This window comes from Schistocerca piceifrons, chromosome 6 (genome assembly GCF_021461385.2).
Source record: "Schistocerca piceifrons isolate TAMUIC-IGC-003096 chromosome 6, iqSchPice1.1, whole genome shotgun sequence".
NCBI lineage: Eukaryota > Metazoa > Arthropoda > Insecta > Orthoptera > Acrididae > Schistocerca > Schistocerca piceifrons.
This window is the reverse complement of record NC_060143.1, coordinates 416,209,282-416,223,079: the sequence shown is the minus strand read 5'-3', so window position 1 is coordinate 416,223,079 and position 13,798 is coordinate 416,209,282. Positions and strand designations below refer to the sequence as shown.

The 13,798-nt window shown below is 41.3% G+C and overlaps 1 non-coding gene across 1 annotated transcript; it reads left to right on the top strand.

Annotated features, from left to right (window-relative positions):
- Positions 1–11,421: 11,421 nt before the first annotated feature.
- On the top strand, positions 11,422–11,496 carry Trnap-ugg. The gene has a single exon. It is a non-coding gene; the product is annotated as a tRNA-Pro (tRNA).
- Positions 11,497–13,798: the final 2,302 nt, after the last annotated feature.

Below are 13,798 nucleotides of genomic sequence, written 5' to 3'. Positions count from 1 at the left end.
ACTGTCGTTGTTAAGGTGCAGTGTGCACTGTAATTTATTTCTGTAGCTGTTAATTCTGTATATGTGTGTGACGGTGGTAGTGGTAGTGGGAGAGATAGGACTGAGCTGACATGTGAGTGAACATACAATTTTATCCATTTATTTAGTAATCACATAAAATACCAGTTTATAAAATTTCACCACCAATGGTTTTATTGTCGGTCAATGATCTAGATGACCAAGACAACAGTAAGAGTTCATCCACAAGACAACGCTTCCTCAGTGGAAGCCAAATGCAGAAGACCATCGCAACTAAATTTTATCACAGTGATAAAGCAACTCCAAAGGTTAAAAGCAGCAATAACCGAAAACATTAAAATATGATATTGAATTTACAGTATTGAAACAACAGAAATCCAAATAAGCAATGCACAGTCATAATTAAAATATTTAAAGCGAAGATAAATTTACACTATTACAGCGAATGAAAATGAGGGAAGAGAACGAAATAAAATTACTCTCCAGAGTACAGAGGAAGTTCAGTATCAATTAATAGGGCCCGCGGTCCGGTTAAACACTGTAAATTAATATGAATCATCTTTATGCCTGACATATGCCAGTCTATTACTAAGGTACGTATACAATGCCAAAACAAAAATAATTTAATTCACTGAGCACCATTACGTAAATCTACAACTGAACTTAAAACTTCGGCTCAAAATCAATCCTCTAAACGTTTAACTGCATTGTAAATACAGTCGGACTCACACAGAGCCACTGAATATATCTGTTATACAGGTCCATCTTCTGCTTCCTGCAGATATGACACCGTCCATGTAACAGGAAGAGTTATAACATGTGCTGGAGACTGGGGAGAGGTGCAAAAACAAGTTCACACACACACACACACACACACACACACACACACACACACACAGACCGATCACCGTAGCAGTCTGGTCCGTTCAGTCCCCTCCCCCCCCCCCCCCCCACACACACACAGCTCAAATATACCCCAGTTCTCCCACTTCGGTAACAGCACAGCATACACTCCTTCACTAGAGGCACCGTTGACGTGTCGTACTTGCTCCCGCCGAAGACAACAAACGCTTCTGCCCATCCTTCCGCCAACCAATAGCTAACCAAATGTACGAGTATATATCAACGGTTCCTGTTAATTCTGCCTTTTGGTGGTCAATGTTCTTCTTCCTGAGGTGCTCGGCGATCTGTCTGTAGTTCACAGCGGCCTCTGACATTGGCTCTGGACAGTGTTGGCACGGCCTCAACTCCGATCGTGCGGTCCATCAAATTCCCGTGAACGTGTGATGTCTAGTGGTATTGCCGTTTTAAATTTTTCTCTATTTGAGTGATCTGGAATTCCTAATGTAAGTTGACTGAAGGAACTGAATGATGTATGTGCTAATTTCAAACAAATCAATGTTTCCTTAAAGTGATTTCCTTATTCAAAAAACAACTAATGCTTGTAGAACTTCAAAGTTTGTTAGACTAGATAAGGACTTGAGTTATCATTTTCATTGCTACATATGTTAAATGTTTTATGTTGGATTTTTATTGTTCATTTTGTTAATGTTATTTAATCGTTGGCTCAGCACTTTACCCGGCACCCAGCTCCACTCTCCCTGCAGTTTCAAGTTGTATCTCTGCTTCGTTAATTATAATTCTAATCTTGGATCACAATGTTTATTTGTAATCAGGTAATTAATTTGGCTCGGTAATGACCATCTTCAGACTTAGAAAAATATAAGCACGTAGAGATAGCCTAATTTACAAACGCACATCTAACTATAGGAACGTAAAGTGGAAAATGCTATAGGCAATTGTACAACATATCCATACTTGAGAAGAAACGTCTTGCATTACAAATGTCATGCCATTACATGTGATGATGTAGTCTAAGTCATTAGCCGTTTCGGCTTCGTCAAATTAATAAAGGTGTGGTATGTAAATATCACCACTGAAGTGTACACACTGCAAGAAAGGAGCCTCAATCCAGGCCAGCTAGGTGTCGACATTGCAGATCAGTTTACGTGATTGCAAAGAAGTATATTCTTTATAGTCAAGTATACAAAAAACTTCATTGACATTTTATAAAAGGATATGTAGAAGATAAAGCGGAAATGCTTTATTGAAACATACACCTACTCCCATTGCATAATCTCTTTACACAATCGAAACATTTTGATCACAGAAATAACAATAGATCACAAGTGAAAACATTCTCAGATATGGACAATGCGATCACGCAACATGCTCGTCAGACGGAACCTCGCAATAAACCACTGGCACAACAGTAAAATGGAATAAAAATGTCTCTGGACGTCATCCATGAAACAGGCAGATTATCAAGTTTCAAAGTGTTACAATAGGTGTTATAAAAATAAACAGCCGAAAAACATAGAGTTAGAAATGTCGCATCAGGAATTACAAGCCGCTGTACGATACAGCTGTTCAGGACATTTCAAATGTTTGGTTCACAAACGAAACAATTTTTACTGAGCAGGCTACACTCCTGCATTCCACACTTTAATCAAGAGTTGATAAATTGGCTCACAAAAAGTAGTGGGTCGACGTAAAAATACATTACTGCGAAATAATATTACCTGTTATTGTGATCATGATTAGTTTCTATATTATAAAATAAGTTGAACAATATGCACAATACCTTTGTACATGGCAATCAATATTCAAATACACACGGACAAAAAAGTGAGGAAAATTGAGGGAAAAAGAGAAGCTCTCTCCTTCTCGATAAAAAAAAGAAAAAAAAACAAGAAAATTCATCGCACGTACATACTGTGCTCCCACAATCCGTACATACTGTGCCCGCTGTATTTCTACAAACAACAAAAGTGTGACACATTTAAACAGAATGTGTAATTAGAATTAGTGGGTACTTCTAACATATACAGGGTGTTTATAAATGAATATCGGTGTTTTAACGCTTTATAATATTTATTATATTAAACTTACAGTCATAAATGATATGTCAAATGAAAGAGCAAGTCAAACAGTTTCACCAAGAACGTTATAAAGGTTCAATGTGAGCACCATTTGTCACACGGCACAAATCAAGTCCATAGCCGAGCTCTTCCCAAATGTTGATAAGTGAATCTTCAGGGATTGTAGCAACAGCTGCTTCAGTCAGGTTTCTTAATTCAGGAAGGTCAGCTGGTAGCGGAGGCACGTACACACAATCCTTGATGAAGCACCAAAGGAAAAAATCGAATGGCGTTAGGTCGGGTGAACGTGGAGGCCGTGCAAAGCAAGCCCTGTCATGGGGCCCCATTGCGACCTATCCAACGCTTGGGTACAGTGAAGTTCAACCAATCGCGTACTTCGATATGCCAGTGCTCTCATTTGTAACGTTCCCTGGCAAACTCACACATTAACAAACTGAAATTTATTTGTACCATATACGCCACTCTGAGCAATTTGTATATAATGTAATTATTTAACAAAAAATATTACTGAATTTTGTGTAAAAGACATTTGTTATTATTGTAATATTTTTGTAGTAATATTCTCTCTGTATTTAGGATGGTAATATTTCGATATTAAATATGTAATTGCGAAATGTGTCAATATCTGAGATAACAGAGATGTGAAATTCAGCCAGAGGGAAATAATGTCGTGAAATTACAAAGAAATGTTAATAGTCAGCAATACTATAAAAGCACAATGCACTATATATTCTTTGGTCTTCCTCGTTTAGAGCTGAAAGCGGTAGGAAGCTGTGACGATGTATTTGGTGATTGGGTAGACGTCATTTGTCTGTATCTAGATTTAGCCGCCATTGAAGGAGACATTACGAACTAATGTGAGTTGAATTCTTGCTTGATCTAAATATATCAGAATTTATAAAAAGTGTGTATTATTAATGTAAATTAGCTAGCCCATGTCATCTATAATATTTCTTTAAAGAGTTTTCAGCATTTTTTAGCGGTGTTGCTGGGCTGTGCCGCTACCGATCGATTTGCAGCGGCGGCACAATTAAAAAATTGTTCCGCTAAAGGAAAAATCAACCAAACCCGTAAATCGGGAACAGATAGATAAACATTAACAGTGAACTAAGAGAATGTTCTTCTTTTACAGCGATCCAGAGACTGACTGAGATTTTAAAAAAATAGTTACACATTTGTGCATTCTTAGACGGATAGTTAACATTGAAATTTAACAATTTTGGTTCTTTCAAATAACTTTAATGTATAGCGAAGTAGGTTTGATCAGTGATAATTAAATGTCGGCTTGGTAATAATTAACCATTTCCTGCTAATAGTGATAACCTTGTGTTCAAAGCTAACGCCGGGAAAGAATTCAGTAAAAATATTTAACAAAAAATCCACTGCATTTAGAAAATGTGTGCCAAGGCCGAATGATGTAAAGAATTTAATTTTCAACCAAATATTCTTAATCAGTTAATATGAGTTCACGTAATTTTTAAATGTACGTAATTCTTTTGAAAGTGAAAATTTTTATTACCACACGTAAATAAGAGAGGTTCTACAACAAAGTTCGCACGCAAAGAAAGTAAGGCAAAGAAAATTAACTTAAAAACAAATAAAATTCTTTAACGAAATTTACACAGTAATTTCGTTAAACATTCAACATTCATAAGGTTCTTGGTAAAACTGTTTCAATTGCACTTTCATTTGACTTATAATTTGTAACTGTAATCTTAATGTAATAAATATTATAAAGCGTTAAAACCTCGATATTCATTTATAAACACCCTGTATACTGGTATCTCTTATTTTCGGCTGCCGTCGCATGTCAATAGTTTTGTTACTACGAGTGGCGGTGAACGAGTAAGAATAACTTAGAATAAATGTGTAACTCACAACAAAATCAGCTGCCATCACGAGCCTACCTGTTTTGGTAAGCATAGCACGTGAAATGCTCCACATTCTGCACCGTTGCGTACACAAAGGAGTGGGTAGGAGCTTGCCTCTAGGCGTGGTGCTATAGACGAAGTGTGCAAGTATCGATGAAACACAGTGAAGATTATCTAAGAATTGCATTCATTACTTAGAATCCTAACACGTAGCACATATCAAGAACAAAAGCGTTTCAAATTCTAACGTCAAAGAGTAAATATTTTCCCCTAATTCGCATAATATTCTTCAAATCTAAGTACCTTGTACTATACACTTTTTAAGTTAGTCTGTGTTCTTCCACAGTACCCAAGCTATCTCTTTATCAGATTTCATTGGGGTCGGTTCAGCGGATTAATAATAACAAATTAAAATGTCATGATGATGCGTCAGTCTTTCACGCATGTCGGTGTTTGTGACTTCATCTTTACTGAACTACGTGTCGTACAATGATACATTTTCACAAGTACATTCGGTAATGTACATGCACACCGTCTGCAAAATGTGTCACGAAAACAGTATGTAGTAAAGAAACAATAAGACACAGCGTAATGAATGATGCGGAAATGAAAAGCGGAAGCAGACAATTTTTTTTCCTTCCATCACTTTCTGAGGAGTGGCAGCGACAGAAAGTTTCATAAGGGTTTCAAATTACGTGTAAAGTTGGTTGCAAGTCACTAACTTGTCTCATTCTCAAATATTGGCTTAATAAAATTTTCACCTCTACCCCTTTGTCAGGTATGTGATTCTCGCATCCACACAGATTAAAAAGAAAAAAAGTTCAAATGTGTGTGATATCTTATGGGACTTAATTGCTAGGGTCATCAGTCCCTAAGCTTACACTCTACTTAACCTAAATTATACTAAGGACAAACACACACACCCATGCCCGCGGGAGGACTCGAACCTCCGCCGGGACCATCCCACACAGATTCCTTCCAGGTAGTCATATGCGTACACGATCAACGTATTTGTACATATACAAATTTTTATAACATGTATGCATATCTTTCTTTCCGTTATCCGATATTGATGGATTTAAAGCCTATGCCGTGCACAAAGCTATAGTCAACTTTCATGGGAAAATCCAGTGAAAATTCGTCAGATTTGGACTCTGACCACAATCTATTGGTTATGACCTGTAGATTAAAACTGAAGAAACTGCAAAAAGGTGGGAATTTAAGGAGATGGGACCTGGATAAACTAAAAGAACCAGAGGTTGTACAGAGATTCAGGGAGAGCATAAGGGAGCAATTGACAGGAATGAGGGAAATAAATACAGTAGAAGAAGAATGGGTAGCTTTGAGGGATGAAGTAGTGAAGGCAGCAGAGGATCAAGTAGGTAAAAAGACGAGGGCTAGTAGAAATCCTTGGGTAACAGAAGAAATATTGAATTTAATTGATGAAAGGAGAAAATATAAAAATGCAGTAAGTGAAACAGGCAAAAAGGAATACAAACGTCTCAAAAATGAGATCGACAGGAAGTGCAAAATGGCTAAGCAGGGATGGCTAGAGGACAAATGTAAGGATGTAGAGGCCTATCTCACTAGGGGTAAGATAGATACCGCCTACAGGAAAATTAAAGAGACCTTTGGAGATAAGAGAACGACTTGTATGAATATCAAGAGCTCAGATGGAAACCCAGTTCTAAGCAAAGAAGGGAAAGCAGAAAGGTAGAAGGAGTATATAGAGGGTCTATACAAGGGCGATGTACTTGAGGACAATATTATGGAAATGGAAGAGGATGTAGATGAAGATGAAATGGGAGATACGATACTGCGTGAAGAGTTTGACAGAGCACTGAAAGACCTGAGTCGAAACAAGGCCCCCGGAGTATACAATATTCCATTGGAACTACTGACGGCCGTGGGAGATCCAGTCCTGACAAAAATCTACCATCTGGTGAGCAAGATGTATGAAACAGGCGAAATACCCACAGACTTCAAGAAGAATATAATAATTCCAATCCCAAAGAAAGCAGGTGTTGACAGATGTGAAAATTACCGAACTATCAGCTTAATAAGTCACAGCTGCAAAATGCTAACACGAATTCTTTACAGACGAATGGAAAAACTAGTAGAAGCCAACCTCGGGGAAGATCAGTTTGAATTCCGTAGAAACACTGGAACACGTGAGGCAATACTGACCTTACGACTTATCTTAGAAGAAAGATTAAGGAAAGGCAAACCTACGTTTCTAGCATTTGTAGACTTAGAGAAAGCTTTTGACAATGTTGACTGGAATACTCTCTTTCAAATTCTAAAAGTGGCAGGGGTAAAATACAGGGAGCGAAAGGCTATTTACAATTTGTACAGAAACCAGATGGCAGTTATAAGAGTCGAGGGACATGAAAGGGAAGCAGTGGTTGGGAAGGGAGTAAGACAGGGTTTTAGCCTCTCCCCGATGTTGTTCAATCTGTATATTGAGCAAGCAGTAAAGGAAACAAAAGAAAAATTCGGAGTAGGTATTAAAATTCATGGAGAAGAAATAAAAACTTTGAGGTTCGCCGATGACATTGTAATTCTGTCAGAGACAGCAAAGGACTTGGAAGAGCAGTTGAATGGAATGGACAGTGTCTTGAAAGGAGGATATAAGATGAACATCAACAAAAGCAAAACAAGGATAATGGAATGTAGTCTAATTAAGTCGGGTGATGCTGAGGGAATTAGATTAGGAAATGAGGCACTTAAAGTAGTAAAGGAGTTTTGCTATTTGGGGAGCAAAATAACTGATGATGGTCGAAGTAGAGAGGATATAAAATGTAGGCTGGCAATGGCAAGGAAAGCGTTTCTGAAGAAGAGAAATTTGTTAACATCCAGTATTAATTTAAGTGTCAGGAAGTCATTTCTGAAAGTATTCGTATGGAGTGTAGCCATGTATGGAAGTGAAACATGGACGATAAATAGTTTGGACAAGAAGAGAATAGAAGCTTTCGAAATGTGGTGCTACAGAAGAATGCTGAAGATTAGATGGGTAGATCACATAACTAATGAGGAAGTATTGAATAGGATTGGGGAGAAGAGAAGTTTGTGGCACAACTTGACCAGAGGAAGGGATCGGTTGGTAGGACATGTTCTGAGGGATCAAGGGATCACCAATTTAGTATTGGAGGGCAGCGTGGAGGGTAAAAATCGTAGGGGGAGACCAAGAGATGAATACACTCAGCAGATTCAGAAGGATGTAGGTTGCAGTAGGTACTGGGAGATGAAAAAGCTTGCACAGGATAGAGTAGCATGGAGAGCGGCATCAAACCAGTCTCAGGACTGAAGACCACAACAACAACAGTTTTGTATATTAATGTGCTCAAAGCCGACACCACACACAACGGTTTTATATATTTACTGTTAGTATGTACACTTAAGGACCGAAGAAACTGGCACACCTGCCTAATTTCATGTAGAGCCCCCGCGAGCACGTAGAAGTTCCGCGACACGAGTGGCATGGACTCGACTAATGTCTGAAGTAGTGCTGGAGGGAAATGACATTAATCCTGCAGAACTGTCCATAACTCCGTAAGAGTAAGAGAGAATGGAGATCTCTTTTGAACAGCGCTTTGCAAGGCATCTCAGATATGTCAATAACGTTCGTATCTGGGCAGTTTGGTGGCCCCGGAAGTGTTCCAGCTCAGAAGAACGTTCATGGAGCCACTCTGTAGCAGTTCCAAGATGTCACATTTTTCTGCTGGAATTGCACAAATCCGTCGGAATGCACAATGGACATGAGTGGATTCAGGTAATGAGACAGGATGCTTACGTACGTGTCTCCTGTCAGAGTCTTATCTAGACGTATCAGGGGTCTCATATCACTCCAGCTGCACACGACCCACATCATTACGGAGCCTCCACCAGCTTGAACAGTTCCCTGCTGACATGCTGCGTCAATGGATTCATGAGGCTGTCTCCTAACCAGTTCACGTGGGTACAATTTGAAACGAGACTCGTCCGACTAGGCAGCATGTTTCCAGACACCAATAGTCCAGTGTCAGTGTTGACGGGACCAGGCGAGGTGAAAAGCTTTGTGTCGTTCAGTCACCAAAGAGTGGATCTTCGGCTCGAAAGCCCATGTCGCTGATGTTTCCTTGAATGGTTCACACGCTGACACTCGTTGATGGCCCAGCATTGAAATCTGCAGCAATTTGCAAAGGTTTGCACTGTGTAGCGTTTAACGATTCTCTTCAGTTGTCGTTGGTCCCGTCCTTGCACGGTCTTTTTCCGGCCATAGCGATGTCGGAGATTTTATGTTTTACCGGATTCCTAATATTCACGATACACTAGTGAAATGGTCGTACGGGAAAATCCCTACTATATCGCTACCTCGGAGTTTCTGCGTCCCATCGCTCGTGCACCGACTATAGCACCACATTCAAACACACTTAAATCTTGATAACCTGCCATTGTAGCAACAATAACAGATATAACGTAGGACACTTGTTGCCTCACCCATTCGTTACTGATCGTAGTGCCGTATTCTGCCTGTTTACCTATCTCCGTATTTGAATACGCTTGAATATACCAGTTTCTTCGGCGCTTCAGTGTAGATTCCTCCTAAATCTATATTCACCGGACGTATCATATATTGACAAAGGTACTATACGTAATACGAGGGCTGTCCAGAAAGAAAGTTACGATCGGTCGCGAAATGGAAACGACTATGAAAATCAGATAAAGCTTTGCAAAGATATGTTGGGCAGTGTCTCTAGTATGACTCTAGGTAGAATTATGTCGCTCTTTTCATTCCTGAGCTCTTAGTGAACCCGTAAAGATGTTATAGAAAATAGTGTCTCCCGCCAAGTACGAGGGCCTCGTGAGAATTTTTCCCTGAAGCTATGCAACCAACATTACATAACTGTCGTGCGGTTCCTTCTTCAAGACCGTTCTCAGCCTCATTCTGCAGGGGCAATGAAGATGTTCCTGCATCGTTTCAATTGGAAATGTTTGGTTACCCACAATACAGCCCGTAATTTTCTCCCATTGAGTTTCATCTCTGCTCAAACGAACCGCTGGCTATGAAAACAACATTTTGGCACAGACAACGAGCTTTAGGCCAGCGTAGAGAATTGGCCGAAAGCACTGGCGGCTGCCTTCTATGATGAGGGTATTGGAAAGTTGGTACAACGCTACGACGAATGTCTGAGTCAGAACGGCGACTACGTAGAGAAGTAGCTGAAAGGTGTAGCTAACTGTTACAAATGAAACATTTCTGATTTTCACTGTGATTTTCATTTCGCGATCAGTCGTAACTTACTTTCTGGACAGCCCTCGTATTTTCTTGGCCTGTAATGGACACTGTGGGACATTTAGGACGATGGTATCTATCTGTGACCCTAATGTTTGCAAGATGTGGCGTATGAATGAAACAAGCTGTGTTTCACACGAATTTTGTTTTTCCCTGGCTGTTAATCTGTATCTCATTGTTGTCTCTCCGGCGGTTACGCACTCCGGTGGCATGCGGGAGGCGGCGGTGGCACGAGAGGTCGATGCCCACGGCTTCTCCCTGCCTCCGAGCCGGTGGCAACCTGGCAGGGGGCCGCTTTTCAATATGCAAATCCCGCCGTCAATCGGCTATGATTATGAATGGGGCATAAATCAGCGCGCACCGGCACTCGTACGCAATCACATTTCCATCGGCCGGCCGCGTCGCTTCCGGATCATTATTTGTTGTTGGCGGGCCCGTTCCGCCGTCCTACGGTGTGAATAATCGCCGCTGTCGCGGCTGCCTCACGCCTGCTCTGATTGCTCTTCTCCTCAATGGATCACCGTCCCCTTGGTGGACTGCAGATACCGTGTCTTCCACCGGGCATTTATTCCACAGAACTAACATGGTTTAACATACACTCGTGACCAAAATTAAAGCAACAAACAGAAATTTTGCAAGGTTGCAAGTTTGCTGCTCACGCCACTAAGGATCCTCGATATCGCTCTCTTTCCAAAATGTTTGGGTCTCGAAACTGTGTTCCGCGTCTCCTCCAGAAGCAAATCCGCCGAGAATGACTCTCCAGACCAAATTGGGACTCATTTGTGAAAAGAACATGGGCCCACTCTTCGACCGTGCAGGTGGTATGTTGACGGCTCCAGTCTAGACGTTCCCTTTTGTGAAGGCACGCCTGAGGTAAACAAACAGCAGGTCTCCAACAAAAAAGCTCACTCTCCTCAAACTTTCTGTACATCAGAATATCCTGGCAGATTAAAACTGTGTGCCCGACCGACACTCGAACTCGGGACTTTTGCCTTCCGCGGGCAGATGCTCTACCAACTGAGCTACCGAAGCACGACTCACGTCCGGTACTCACAGTAAAGGTCCCGAGTTCGAGTCTCGGTCGGGCACACAGTTTTAATCTGCCAGGAAATTTCATATCAGCGCACACTCCGCTGCAGAGTGAAAATCTCATTCTGGAAACATCCCCCAGGCCGTGGCTAAGCCATGACTCCGCAATATCCTTTCTTTCAGGAGTGCTAGTTCTGCAAGGTTCGCAGGAGAGCTTCTGTAAAGTATGGAAGGTAGGAGACGGGATACTGGCAGAAGTAAAGCTGTGAGTACCGGGCGTGAGTCGTGCTTCGGTAGCTCAGTTGGTAGAGCATTTGCCCGTGGAAGGCAAAGGTCCCGAGTTCGAGTCTCGGTCGGGCACACAGTTTTAATCTGCCAGGAAATTTCATATCAGCGCACACTCCACTGCAGAGTGAAAATCTCTTTCTGTACATCGTTTGCCTCGATGCAAGGCGCCCAGGAGATGAAGCGGGATCAGATGCCAGTTGCATTGCAGTATCTTCGTGCCCTTACTGCGAAATAACGATCCACTCTTTCTGGTCAGCCCTTTACCGGTGTCTGAGATACAGTTTATGTCTCTATAAACTGACGCGTCTTCTAGGCTCATTAGTCCCCTAGAACTTAGAACTTCTTAAACCTAACTAACCTAAGGACATCACACACATCCATGCCCGAGGCAGGATTCGAACCTGCGATCGTAGCAGTCGGGCGGTTCCGGACTGAAGCGCCTAGAACCGCTAGGCCACCGAGGCCGGCCGTCTTCTAGGAACAGCATCTTTGAGTCATATTAGAAACTTCGTCGGTCCTGTATTCGAAACCCGCCACCGTTTAAATTTTCATTAACGACCAGATTGGAGGCATGCTGAAGACTTCCATCATAAGACGTGACCCATTCTTCCAAAGGTCTTGCCAAAGAGAGTGGAGGAACACTTTCTTGCCCATGAGGCGGGAAATTGCCCCAAAAGGTTGGAGAATCAGCAATGATTAACGACATGAAGATGCACAAGACAATAGAAACGACTGCATTAAAGACACATGCCGTGTCTCCACAGGACATGTGGCCTCTGATTGACAAAATGTCATTATGAAGATTACAAGTGTAATGTGCTGCGAATACATGGAAAGAAAGATCCCTTAAGATTTAGCTACAATATAGCACGGCAGCAACTGGAAGCAGTTAATTCCATAAATTATCTGGGAGTAGGCATTAGGAGTGATTTAAAATGGAATGATCATATAAAGTTGATCGTCGGTAAAGCAGATGCCAGACTGAGATTCGTTGGAAGAATCCTAAGGAAATGCAATCCGAAAACAAAGGAAGTAGGTTACAGTACGCCCACTTTTTGAATACTGCTCACCAGTGTGAAATCCGTACCAGATAGGGTTGATAGAAGAGACAGATAAGATCCAACGGAAAGCATCGCGCTTCGTTACAGGATCATTTAGTAATCGCGAAAGCGTTACGGAGATGATAGGTAAACTCCAGTGGAAGACTCTGCGGGAGAAACGCTCAGTAGCTCGGTATAGGCTTTTGTTGAAGTTTCGAGAACATACCTTCACCGAGGAATCAAGCAGTATATTGCTCCCTCCTACGTATATCTCGCGAAGAGACCATGAGGATAAAATCAGAGCGATTAGAGCCCACACAGAGGCACACCGACAATTTTTCTTTCCACGAAAAATACGAGACTGGAATAGAAGGAAGAACCGATAGAGGTACTCAAGGTACCCTCCGCCACACACCGTTAGGTGACTTGCGGAGTATAGATGTAGTAGATGTAGATGTAGATGAACTCTCCATTGGCAAAATATTACGCAATAGTCCTCCATTAGGATCTCTGGATGGGACTGCCAAATGTAAGGTGACCATGTAAAAAAGATTGAATAATCAACGGACGGATAACGTCCACGAGTCGGGGCGTGGAATTTCAGAATCTTGAATGTGGTAAGAAAGCTAGAAAATCTGAAAAGGAAAATACAAAGACTCAATCTAGATATTATAGGGTCAGTGAAGTGAAATGAAGAAAAAAAAAAAGAAAACAAGTATTTCTGGTCACATGAGTGTAGGGTACTACCAACAGAAGCAGAAAATGGTATATTGGCAGTAGGATCCGTTGTGAATAGGAGGGTGTGACACTGTGAACAGTTCAGTGATAGGGTTATTCTTATCAGAATAGACAGAAAACTAATGCCAACAACGACAGTTCAGGTGTACATGCCGAAGTCGCATGCTGGAAATGAAATAGAGAAAGTAAATGAGGATACGGAAAGGGTAATACAATACACAAAAAGGCATATGGAAATCTAATAGTCATGTGGGACTGGAATGCAGTTGTAGGGGAAGGAGTAGACGAAGAGGTTACAGGAGAATATGGACTTGGGACAAGGAATGAGAGAAGAAAAAGACTAATTGAGTTCTCTAAAAATTTCAGATAGTAACAGCAAATATACTGTTCAAAAATCACAAGAGGAGGAGGTATACCTGGAAAAGGCCGGGTGATACTGAAAGATTTCAGTCAGTTTACATCAATGTCTAACAGAGAAACGAAATCAGATTCTGGATTGAAGGCGTACCCAGGAGCTGATACAGACTCAGATAACAAATTAGTAGTGATGAAGAGTAGGCTGCAGTTTAAGAGATTAGTCAGGAAGAATCAATACGC